This window comes from Dasypus novemcinctus, chromosome 1, assembly GCF_030445035.2.
Source record: "Dasypus novemcinctus isolate mDasNov1 chromosome 1, mDasNov1.1.hap2, whole genome shotgun sequence".
In the NCBI taxonomy this organism is placed as follows: domain Eukaryota; kingdom Metazoa; phylum Chordata; class Mammalia; order Cingulata; family Dasypodidae; genus Dasypus; species Dasypus novemcinctus.
The window spans coordinates 147,750,037-147,762,539 of NC_080673.1; the positions used below are offsets into that span (position 1 = coordinate 147,750,037).

The 12,503-nt window shown below is 33.1% G+C and overlaps 1 non-coding gene across 1 annotated transcript; it reads left to right on the top strand.

Annotated features, from left to right (window-relative positions):
* Positions 1 to 11,542: 11,542 nt before the first annotated feature.
* Positions 11,543 to 11,673, top strand: LOC111763741 (small nucleolar RNA SNORA44). Its single transcript, XR_002796546.1, has one exon. It is a non-coding gene; the product is annotated as a small nucleolar RNA SNORA44 (small nucleolar RNA).
* The last annotated feature ends 830 nt before the right edge of the window (positions 11,674 to 12,503 follow it).

The following is a 12,503-nucleotide window of genomic DNA, read 5'->3' on the forward strand; positions in this document are numbered from 1 at the left end:
CTTTGTTTTAAATCAAGTGTCCATATAAAAGTTGGTCTCTTTTGGTCTCTTTATTCTATTCCATTGATCTATAAAATTATCCTTTAATCAATACCATACTACCTTAATTATTGTAACTTTTTAGTATGTCCTTAAAATATTTAGATATGTTCTCCAGCTCTTTTTTTTTAAAGCTGATTTTTCTATTCTAGTTCCTTTGCTTTCCATAATATTTTAATCTCCACTCATCAATTTCTACAAAAATAAGTGCTGATATTTAATCAATCTATAGTTCCATTAAAGGATAATTGGTATCTTAAGAATATTTAGCAATCTGAACTATGAGAATAGAATATTGTTCCACTTAATTATGTCTTCATTATTTCCCTTATTTGTGACTTCAGTTAAAGTGTATTATTATTTTTTAGGACCTCATCAGGAAATACAGCTATTTATGTGGTGTCCTATTGGAGATGCTAAATTTTTTTACATGGAATGGAGACATTGTGTGGTCAGAACGTTTACATGAGAAAAGGCTTTTGTTGGCACTGATCCTGTGATTTTTGGCCTTGCATTTAGGATTTTAATGGAGTTTCAGCTTTTATGATGACTAGGAGCATCAGGACAACAAGTTTTAGGACTTATATATATGGTATTTTGGATTTGGTAGATGAATCCTGCTTTTAGAGGTTTTATCCACAGTTGAGTGGCCAATTGAGCAAAAAGAAGGGAAGTAGGCACAGGTGCTTGATTTATGGGAAAGGTATGAATTTCTTCAGGAATGTCAAAGACAAATGCATAAAGTGTATATGGAGCTATTTGAGCACAGGCAAATACAAAGGGCAAGAGAACATGAATGGCCTCTTGGGAATGAAATAGCATCTCATATATGCCACAGGTTTCGAGGGGCCTTAGTAACTGGGTGCAAATGAAGAAAATGTTCAATTATAAAAACAGCAAAGGGAAAGTGTCTCCTCTCCAAAACTGTTCCCATAAGAAGCAAAGAAAGCAAAGTCATAACCCTCAGAATACTTATGCAGAATCAGGCGGGATTTCCTAGGAATGTTTGGCTGATGCAAAGTTTTAATTTTAAAGATGGATCTTGCCTGTCATTGCAAGCATTTGTGTGCAAAACAATTTCTACTCCATTTAAAATGCAAAGTTTCTGAATTTGCTTATGCCGTAGACCTCAGGAGAATTTCCAGCCTTTAATTGTTAGAGTAAAGCTTATGTAGACATGACTAAATACACTGAATCAAACTCTATTCTACATTTAGGGCCATAAAGAATTCTGTGAAGAGATACAGAGACTTGTCCATAGATCCAAGAATGAAAAATATTGTAAAAAATTATTGCTTAGTATATTTCAAGGTGAGAGAATTATAGTAAGTGATTATGCAGATACTTCCTAAGCCGAGAGGGAACATTACTGAAAAATGTATAAACTTTAAAATGGAGGAATAAAGGATTTCGAGGAGTATGTAACCAAGGACTGGTTCACTCCAGTCTTCATTCACTTCTCTTTTTTTTTGTCTATTTTTTTTTCCATTCACGTCTTTTATCACTGTCTTTATTAATATCCATAGCACTTCAGTTCAGGAATCTAGTCAGGATGATTCTCCAGCTGAAAGAAATGGGGAAAAATTAAAGACATCAACAAGAAAGCAAATTTCATAGAACGGCTTACCTGTAGGTGTAGTAAATGTGTTGTGACAAATTAACTTTTTACTGAGGCTGTTGAATTGAATGGATGGATTACTGATAACTGGCAAAGGCTGGCTAGTATTACAGTAAGGCTAAACCAAAAGAAGTACTCTGTATGCATCCACTCATGTACTAATATGTCTGTGCCATAGATTTTAGTAACACTAAGTACTGGTTCTGGGACAACTGGTTTGGAATGAATTTGTTTGCTAAATTTGGTGGTTGCATGGCTAGTGCTCTGATAATCTTGGGTATTATTATTATTTTAGTCTCTTTAAAGTACAAAGAATCCCATTATATGGTAATGTGTTTATCTATTGATCAGTCAGTGGACTTTGAGATTATTTTGAATTTTGGGCTTTTAATAAAACTGCCATGTACTTCTCAGTACAAAGAGTGGACAACATGGATACATCAGAAGAGGGAAAGTAGTCAAATATAAAGTCTACATACAGTATCATTCCACTGATATGAAATTCCAGAAAGTCAAAACTATAATGATATAAAAGTTGTTTCCAGTGTCCAGCAGTTGACTGAGTAGCCGTACAATAGAACTTCTGGTGGTGATAGAAATGTTTTATGCAATGATTATAGTAGTGGTTACATGAGTAAATACATTAGTAAAAATGCACTAAATTGTACACTTAAAATTGGCAAGTTAAATGTATAGCTAGGTCCATTAGAGACTTCATGTTAAACCAATATAATTTTGGAAGAGCTGAAGGAAATTTACCAATGATAAAATGAAACAGCACAGGCAGCAACTGTAAAAAAACACAAGCTTGAGAAGGCATCTACATGAGACACAACAGAAAAAGCATTGGGAGTACATTTTATGACTTAAATTTAACTGAAAATTTTGGTCTTTGGTCTTTTAAATAAGAAGGTCAAAACATTTATTTTGAAGTTTAAATAGGAAATTCTATTATTTTAACTTTCAATAGGATTAATCATTAACTTCAATTTTTCCCTGGGAATCTGATAATCAGAATCGTTATAATCAATTTTGGTTAAAATTTTATTTTATTTAGTACATCTTCAAAAATATTCATAAGTTAATTTGGTGTTTTATTTTCCTTTCTTTCCTTTTTGGTCTCTGAATGATTTTATTTTCATACAGGATACTGATTAATTAGTTGGGACAATTTTTCTCTATTTCTAGTCTCTAGAAGTATTTGGAGCAGATTGAGATGAGCTATTTCTTGAGTGTTGGCTGGACTTGACTGTAAAACCACTTGTTCGCTAACATACTCCAAATATCTAGAATAGTGACTGGAACAAATTTGTTGGATTAAGGTATTCATTCATCAAATTTACCCAAAAGTATTTTTTCCCCCACATTTGCTTTTTTTTTTTTTTTCAGAGAGGTTGTGGGTTTACAGACAATAATGCGTAAAAAAAGATCCCATAAACCATCCTACCACTAGCACTTTGAATTAGTGTGGAGCATTTGTTACAATTGATAATACATTTTTATAATTGCACTATTAAGTAATACCATAATTTAACTTAGGCTCACTATAATGTAGTGCCATGGATTTTTAATAAAATTTTTACACTGTTACCATATATACCATATATTTTATCTAATATATTCCCTCTCAATCATATATATATCATTGCTGTTAATTGCATTCACAATGTTGTGTTACCATCACCATAGTCCATTATCAAAATATTTCCAATATTCCTTAAAAGAACCCTGTACATTTTAAGCACTAACTTCCTATTCCCTACCCCTATCTCATTCCCTGTTAACCTATATTCTAGATTCTGACTCTATAAGTTTGCTGATTCTAATTGTCTCAAATCAGTGAGATCATACAACAATAATTCAATAATTGTCCTTTTGTGTCTGGTTTTATTCATTCAACATGGTGTCTTCAAGTTTCAACATGTTGTCTCTTGTATCAGGACTTCAATACATTTTATGGTTGAATAATATTGCATTGTATGTATTTACCACATTTTATGTATTCATTCTTCTGTTAATAGATAATTGGGTTGCTTCCATCTTATGGCAATTGTAATAATGCGATTATGAACATTGGTGATAAAAAATCTGTTTGATTTCAAATCTTTTGGGTATATTCCTAGTAGGGGATGGTAGGTTCATATTGTAGATTTATACTTAGCTTTCTGAGGAACCACCAAACTGCCTTCCACATTGGATGCACCATTTTATATTATGCTAGCAATGAATGCTCCTATTTCTCTGCTTCCTCTCCAACACTTGAGTTTTGGTGTTTTTTTTTTTGGTGTTGTTGTTGTTTGTTTTTATACAATACCCATTCTAATGGGTGTGAAATGGTATCTCACTGTGGTTTTGATTTGCGTTTACTTAATGCATAATTATGATCCTCTTTTCATGTGCTTTCTGACCATTTTTATATCTTATTTTGGAAACTATTCAAGTTTTTTGCCCATTTTTAAATGGGTTTGGTTTTTTTTTGTTAAGTCAAAGGATTTTTTTTAATATATACTGGATATTCATCTTTTATCAAAATATTTTCTGCCATTATATAATTTGTCTTTTTACATTAACAGTAAATTACCTTGAGTATAAAAAAATTTTAATTTTTATGAATTTTCATTTACCTTTTTTTTCTTTTTGTGCTCGTGCTTTAAGAAACCATTGTCTAACTCAAGGTCATGAAGATGCTTCCCTATGTTTTTTTCTAAGAGTCTGATAGTTCTACCGCTTATATTTAAGGCCTTCATCCATTCTGAGTTGATTTTTTGTATATCGTATAAGGGTCTTTCTTCTTTATTTTTCAAAAGAAGATCCAGTTTTCCCAGCATCATTGGTTTAAATGACTAATTTTTTGCAATTGAGGGGACTTTGCCACCTTGTTAAAAATCAGTTGGTTATAAATGTGAGGTTGATTTCTGAGCACTGAGTTCTATTCCATTGGTCTATATGTGTGTCCTTGTACAAGTTGTATGTTGTTTTGATTTGTAATCAAATTTGTAATCAGTTTTAACATTGGCAAGTTTGAGTCCTCCTACTTCATTCTTTTTTTTTCAAGATAGCCTTAGCTAGTCAGGATCTCTTACACTTCCATATAAATTTGATGATTGGATTTTCCATTTACCTGCAAAGAAGGTGGTTGGAATACTAATTAAGATTAAATTGAATATATAAATTGCTTTGGGAAGTATTGAACTTTTAAAGATATTTTAGTCTTCCAACCTAGGATCATGGAATACTGTTCCAGTTATTTAGGTCTTTTTTGATTTCTTTTAGCAGTATTTTGTAGTTTTCTTTGTACAACTCAATGACATCCTTGTTTAGATTTATTTCTAGAAGATATTTGATTCTTTTAGTTGGTATTGTAATGAAATTGTTTTCTTGATTTTTTCTGCAGATTTTTCATTGCTTGTGCATAAAAGCACTATGGATTTTTGTATTTTGATCTTGTATTCTACCACTTGGTAAACTCATTTATTAGCTTTAGGAGCTATGCTGAGATTTTTCAGGATTCTGTATATAAGATCTTATCATCTGTAAATAGGGTAAGCTTTACTTCTTCTTTTTGTATTTGGATGCATTTTATTTATTTTCTTGCCTAATTTCTCTGTCTAGAACTTCCAGTGGAATGTCGAATAAGAGTGGTTATAGTGGGCATCCTCGTCATGTTCTTGACATTAGAGGGAAAGCTTTCAGTCTTTCATCAGTAAGTAGGATTTTGCTGTGGGCTTTTCATATATACCCTTTATCATATTGAGGAAATGTCTTTCTATTCTTAGTGTTCTAAGTGTTTTCTATCAAGTAAGTTTTCTATATATTGTCAAATGCCTTTTCTGCATTGATTGAGATGATCATATGTTTTTCCCCTTCATTGTGTTAATGTAGTGTATTACATTAATTGATTTTCTTATGTTGAACCAACCTTGTATAACAGGGATAAATCCTATTTGATCATAGTGTTTGATTCTTTAAAGGGTCTCTGGATTAAGTTTGATAATATTTTGTTGAGAATTTTTGCATCTATATTCATAAGAAATATTGAGCTGTTTGTTATTGTTGATGTTGTTGTTGTTGTTGTTGTTTGTGGTATCTTTATCCAGCTTTCTTATAGGGCAGTGTTGGCCTCATATGATGAATTAGGGAGTGTTCCTCCCTCTACAGTTTTTTGGAAGCGCTTAGCTGCATTGGAGTTAAATCTTGGAAAGTTTGTTAGAATTTCCCAGGAAAGCCATCTGGTTCTGGGCCTTTCCTTGTTGGGAGATTTTTGGTTACTGATTCAGTATCTTCACCAGTAATTGGTTTGTTGAGATGTTCTATTTTTTCTTAAATCAGGGTAGGTAGACTGTGTGTTTCCAATAATTTGTCCTTTTCATCAAGGTTATCTAATTTATTGCACGCAGTTGTCATAGTAGTCATGTATAGTCCTTTTTATTTTGTCAGGGTTGGTAGTAATATCTCCCTTTTCTTTTCTGATTTTTATTATTTGTATCCTCTCTCTTTGTCAGTTTGCCTAAAGGTTTGTCAATTTTTTTATATTTTTAATGAACCAAGTTTTGGTTTTGTTGATTCTATTGTTTTGTCTTTTTTTGTTTGTTCCACTTATCTCTGCTTTAATCCTTGTTATTTCCTTTCTTCTGCTCACTTTGGGTTTAGTTTGCTTTTCTTTTTCTAGTTCTTCTAGTTTGAGTTTAGGTATCTGACTTGATGTCTTTCATCTTTATAAAGGTAAGCATGTAATTTATAAATGTAAGCTATTGATTCCTCTCTGGAATCACTTTTGCTGCATTCATAAGTTTTGTTTGGTTGTATTTTCTTTTTCATTCACCTCAAGATATTTTCTGATTTTGCTTCTGATTTACTTTTTAACCCATTGGTTGCTTAAGGTTTGTTGTTTAATTTCCACATAATTGTGAAATTTCCCTTTCTTCATCTGTTTTTTATTTTACCATAGGGATAAAATTTAACATCCTAAATATATAATGATTATATTTTGTTTGATACCAACTTAAATTCAATAGTTTGCACATAGACTTATCCTATAACACTCTTTCTCCCCACCATATTTTGTGTATTTGCTAGGGCTTATATCTTTGTACATTGCATATCCAAAAAACTAGATTTATCATTATATTTTATGCATTGGCATTTTATCACCTGCAGGAAGATGAAGTGTACTTACACACCAAACAATACAATATAGTAATATTGATATTTATAATTACCCAGATGGTTACCTTTATCATGGATGTTTGTTTCTTTATACTACTTTGATCCAAAGTTAAGTGTCTTTTCCTTTTGTTCTAAAGTACTTTTAGCGTTGCTTATAGGGCAGGCCAAATGGTGATGATTTCCCTAAGCTTTTGTTTATCTGATAATGTCTTTATCTCTCCCTCATTTTTGAAAGAAAATCTTGCCAGGTGTAAAATTCTTGGCTGGCAGTTGTTTACCTTGTATTTTAAATATTTCAACCCACAGCCTTCATGATTTCTTATGAGAAATTGGCACTGAATCTAATTGGGACTGTCTTATTTGGAACATGCTGCTTTCCTCTTGTGGTTTTCAGAACTCTCTCCTTGTCCTTTGCATTTGATAGTGTAGTCAATATACAGTGGGGCATATTTTCTTTCATGTTTACCCTGTGGTGTTCTTTATTTTTTAATTAATTTATTGAAGTATATCACTTATATCACTTATACTTAAACATATATAAACAATAAGTGTATAGTAATAGTTGTGAACTTACAAAACAAACATATATAATATCATATAGGACTCTCATAACTCACAACGTTGGGGGAAAAACACACCAAATGTAAGATAAGGACTATAATTAGTAGTAAGATTTGGACAATATTCTTTCATAATTTGTAACAAATGTATCATGACAATGCAAGGTATTGATGAAGGGTTGATGTATGGGACCCCTGTATGATGTTATGTATCCTGTGTTTTTTGAACTTCTTCCTTGTGTATATTCATGTCTTTTGCTAGGTTTGAGATGCTCTCTGTCATTATTTCTTTGACTATTTCTTCTGCCCCTTTCTCTCTTTCTTCTCTTTCTTGGACTCATATAAATGGGTAGATTGGTGCATTTGATGGTGTCCTATACCTGTTTCAAGCTAGTTTCCCTTTTAATATTTCTTTTATTTTTCTTTCTGCTCATCAGCATGTGTCATTTCAACTGTTTCATCTTCAAGTTCTGATTCTTTCTTCTTTTAGGTCCAAACTTCTCTAAAATCTGCCTGAATATTTCTTTTTTCCTTCAGTTTTGTGGTCTTCAAGTCCAGGATTCTATTTGGCCCCTATTTAAGATTTTTTCACTTTTACTTAGACCTTCATATTGTTCTTTCATTGTTTTCCAGATATCCTATAGTTTTTTCCCTGTACTCTCCTTCATCTCCTTAAGCAATTTTAAGATAATTTTTTAATATAAAATTTTATTGAAATATGACATTCATACTTGAACATCCATAAAACTAAGTATATAGTAAAAGCTGTGAATTTACAAAACAATTATTCATATCATCATACAAGGTTCCCATATATCTCCTCACCACAAACACCTTGCATTATTTTGAAACATTTGAAAGAGTATTGTCAAAAATTATACTAACTATGGTCTGAATCTTACATTTGTTGTATTTTCACACAACTTATTTGATTATTAACACCCTGTATTAGAATATTAGTCTAACAAAGAGGTGCTGATGCAAATTACCAGAAATCTGTTGTCTTTTATAAAGAGTATTTCTTTGGGATGAAAGCTTGAAGTCCCAAGACCAAATCAAGGCTTCAGCAGAGATGCTTTCTTACCAAATTAAGATATTATTGATTCTGGTGTGCTGCCATGTAGTGAAGCAAGATGACCATCAATCTTGCCATGTGACAAAGCAAGATGGCTTCCAATCTCTGTGAGGTTTCTCCTTTCCCTCCTGGCTTCCTCTTCTTTTTGAGCTCCGTGGGTTCATCCTTGATGCTTCATGCTTAAGTGATCCTACAGTCCTCTCTCTCCTGGCATAATGCTTTTTTCTCTCTGGGTCTTCTATTTCAGTCTTGCCTGTCCTTCCCAAGCTCAACTGTATGCTCTCAGGTAAAATGACTCATCTCTCTTAAAGGCCTTAACTGTTTGAGTGTACTTCTTTCTGTTACATAGCCAGATTACATAGACAGTGCTCTCTCTCCTGTGTGTCTGTCTGGCTGTGGGAGTCAGGCCTAAAAGACAGTGGAGACTCAACCTGACTCACACTCACTGAACATAGTCAAATCAGAAGCCCTAATATTAGGAGAAAATCTAATCAAAGACACATCAGCTGAACTTAGTGCATTCAAAGGGTATCACAGTCAGAGGAATAGATTATTTTACAAACATAATCTTTCTTTATTTGGGATTCATAAAATAATCTCAAACTGCAACAATTAGTATTATATATTCATTGTCATATATGAGAGAACATTGTCATATTTGTCCTGTTAACGGCAGTGCATATTCCACCACTGGATTCCCTGTGTTATACAGTCCCATGCTTTGTACAATTCATTGGAAACATACACTCAGTGGCTCTTATTTTCTTTAGAGTTGTGCTGTCACCACCTCAATTTCTGAACATTTCCTCTAATCCAAAAAGGAAAAATTCCACACCCCCTTATATCCCACGATTGTCCCTTATGATTGAAGTAATATCTTCTTGCCATTGCTGAAAAATATTATAATAGCACCATTAACTATCATCAATGAATCAAATTAAAATATCATTTTTAAAGGCTTTGTTTCTTTATTTAGATATTCAATCATTTCCAGTTTCTTTCTTTGTCTTATACATTGCAAAGAAATACTCCCTCAGATGTCTGTTTCATTTTTTTTTGTAACCAGCTGATGATTACACAGAGTTCTTCTTGTGTTTCAATACACTTATCATGATGGTCTGCCTGAAGCAAATGAAATGTGCTGGGCTTTGCTTTGATTCTGGGCCCCTATTTTGTCCTGGGAGTTGGTTTTTTGGTTGTTTTGGAATTGTTCTGTTTACAGGAGTTTGGTTATCCCTTCTCTTTCCCAGGGCATAAACCTCCATTTTGTGAGCATTTGAGGATAGCAAAACTTTGTCCCAGAATTTCCACTTCTACAGTTTTTACAATTCTTTTGTTGTCTCATGCTGTTATCATTATTTGGTTTAGTTGTCGGGAATGCAATCTGTACTATTTCTAACATTCTTGAAATTTATACAAGTCCTCTTTTATCTTTGTTGCTTTAGATTGAAATATGCCTACTTAGAACTTACATATACTTTTTTATTGACTAGAGTAGACAAATATATTTGGACACTAGGAAGAGCTTCTCATGGGGTCTCAGAAGCTCAGGCGAGCAAGAGGAAATATGTGATGCTTAGCTCTTGCACAATGCCTCTTCCCTGTCACACCACCTCCACCACACACATATACTTATGTTAAAGTGAATCACAGGGCCAAGCTAATCATTAGTGAGACAGGCAAGTAAAGTCCACCTCTAATGTGAAGAACTACAAAGCACTTGAAGAAAGACTATATATAATACAGAAGGAATTGGTATCAATAGCTCAAATTGTCATCAAGTTCCATTCAATTTTGTCTGAAACGTTTTCAGTTCCTTGAAATTTTTTTTATTTTTTATTTGAAAAATTCTTATTTCATTTCATTTGTCCTCTTTTTAGATAAACTAGAGATCACTGTTACAGATTTCCTTAGTCTGTCTTTCTTAGTTATTAAGTACTTTATATGAACTGTCTGATTCTCTCTGCCATTTTTGACCATAGTCTACGTGATTTTCTTAAGCCTGTCCTTTTTATAACTTGTCTTTGTTTTTTACTATATTATTAGTTTATCATTTTCTGCATTATATTACTTCATTGTATTTAATTGTATTGTTTCTCCTTAATTTATATATTTAGTTTAACTTGCTCAATTTACTTCACAATTTCTTTTCCATGGAGTTCAACTTGCTTAGAACTTACTTAGAGTCTGCATATAAAATAAACTTATAGTAAATGTTTTTCTAATTTTATATTTATTTATTTATTTTTGCCTGATAGTGATATTTTCTTTCTTTTTACTTTATTTTATTTGCATGTGTCCCTTTTTAGCTTCTATTTTGTTTGGATGAAACTGATCTATCTAAATACAAATCTCAGTATTTAAATGTTGGCATTAATCATGGTCCTCATTCAAGAGTCTCTCCATACACAGTCCCTTCTAGATTCTAAGAAAAAGCATAAGTATATACCAATGTGTTCTAAACTTATGTTTTGACTGAACTGCTCAATTTCTTATTGAGTAGCCTGCTTTACAGGTTAACATAACATTAACAGGTTGATGATCTGATCATCAACACAAAGTTATTATAGAAAAACTGTTTTTATTACACTCCGAAGCTACTTACCCCTCATCTACACATTTCATTAAATGGTAATCTTGCCTAAACAGTCACACTTTCTCTTTTAATTAGGATTAAACTATAGTATATTTAGCAAATATTCTACCATGTTTGGTGTATGAGATTGTGGTCATATGATCACATTTTTGCCATAAAGTTATTTTTTAACCTCTTTTTGGTAAATTATGTTGTCTTCGGGGATGGAATTGTGTAATTATTCTGCTTGCATTCCAGAATTTGAACTATATTTTAATAGCTATGATGACAGCTATCACCCAGATTCCTATGGGGAGAAGATTTTTTTTTAAAGTGGAAATAGTCAATATGACATGCTATAAATACTTATTCTAATTTTCCAAGAAAATATAATTACTCTATTATAAACTTCCAAAAATTTCTGAGTGTCAGAAGCCTCTTCTTAGCAAAGAGACTTCTGGCTTATCTTTGCCTACTCTTCAGCAGTACTAAAAGACTCTGAGCTAGTCCAGCATGTTCCCAAGATCTCTGGTTGCTTGTGGCCAAGGGATCTCCAACTGCATGCGAGAGCAACCTGGAGAGACTTTAACAGCTCAGGTCAGCGGAGTACCTGCAGCTGCCACTCAACTTTCCTATAATGTCTCAGGACCTGGGCTTGGAGGGACCCGAGGCCAGGTGTTTCCATTTATTCTGCAGGTTACCCCTGAGTTTCCAAACAGTGTTAACACATCTGAAGATGCCAGCTTGTTGCTGGAGCAGGTCTGTGATACCTAGAAAGCCATCCTCATCTGATTGTGGACATAGAGTTGGGAGAAGCACTGAGAAGAGGCAGGCTAAAAGGCACCTGGCTAGTTATTAGGTGGAAATTGTGAACTCTGCAAGGAGAGTCCTTTGCTTTTTGTTGAGTGCTTCTATCCCTTGTGTCTGACATATTGATGACCAATAAAATATTTACTCTATGGAAAAAAAAAAAAAGACACTGAGCTAGTGTAAGAAATGGCAGGGTCAAAATAGAAGATTTTCTCATAACTTTCTTAAGCTATGTAAATAACAAGAAACTTTATGCAATGTTAAAACCTTTTTGTTGTTGTTACATATGATCATTTTATTTGTTTCCTGTGATTGCGATTTACAAATTGCCACAAACTGGGTAGCTTAAAACAACAGACATTTATTCTCTCACAGCTGTGGAGACCAGAAGTCTGAAATCAGCATCACTGGACAAAAATCATGGTATCAGCAGGGCCAAGCTCTCTCTAGAAGTGGCAAGAAAGACTATATCCCTTGACTTTTCTAGCCTCTGTTGGCTGCCAAATTCCTTAGCTCATGGGCACATCACTCCAGTATTCAAAGACATCTTCAAATCTCTTTCCACTCTGTCTTCACATCACCTTTTCTTCTGCATGCATGTGTGTGTTTGCGTGTGTGTGTTAAATCTCTCTGTTCTTCTCCTTGAAAAGTATTCATATT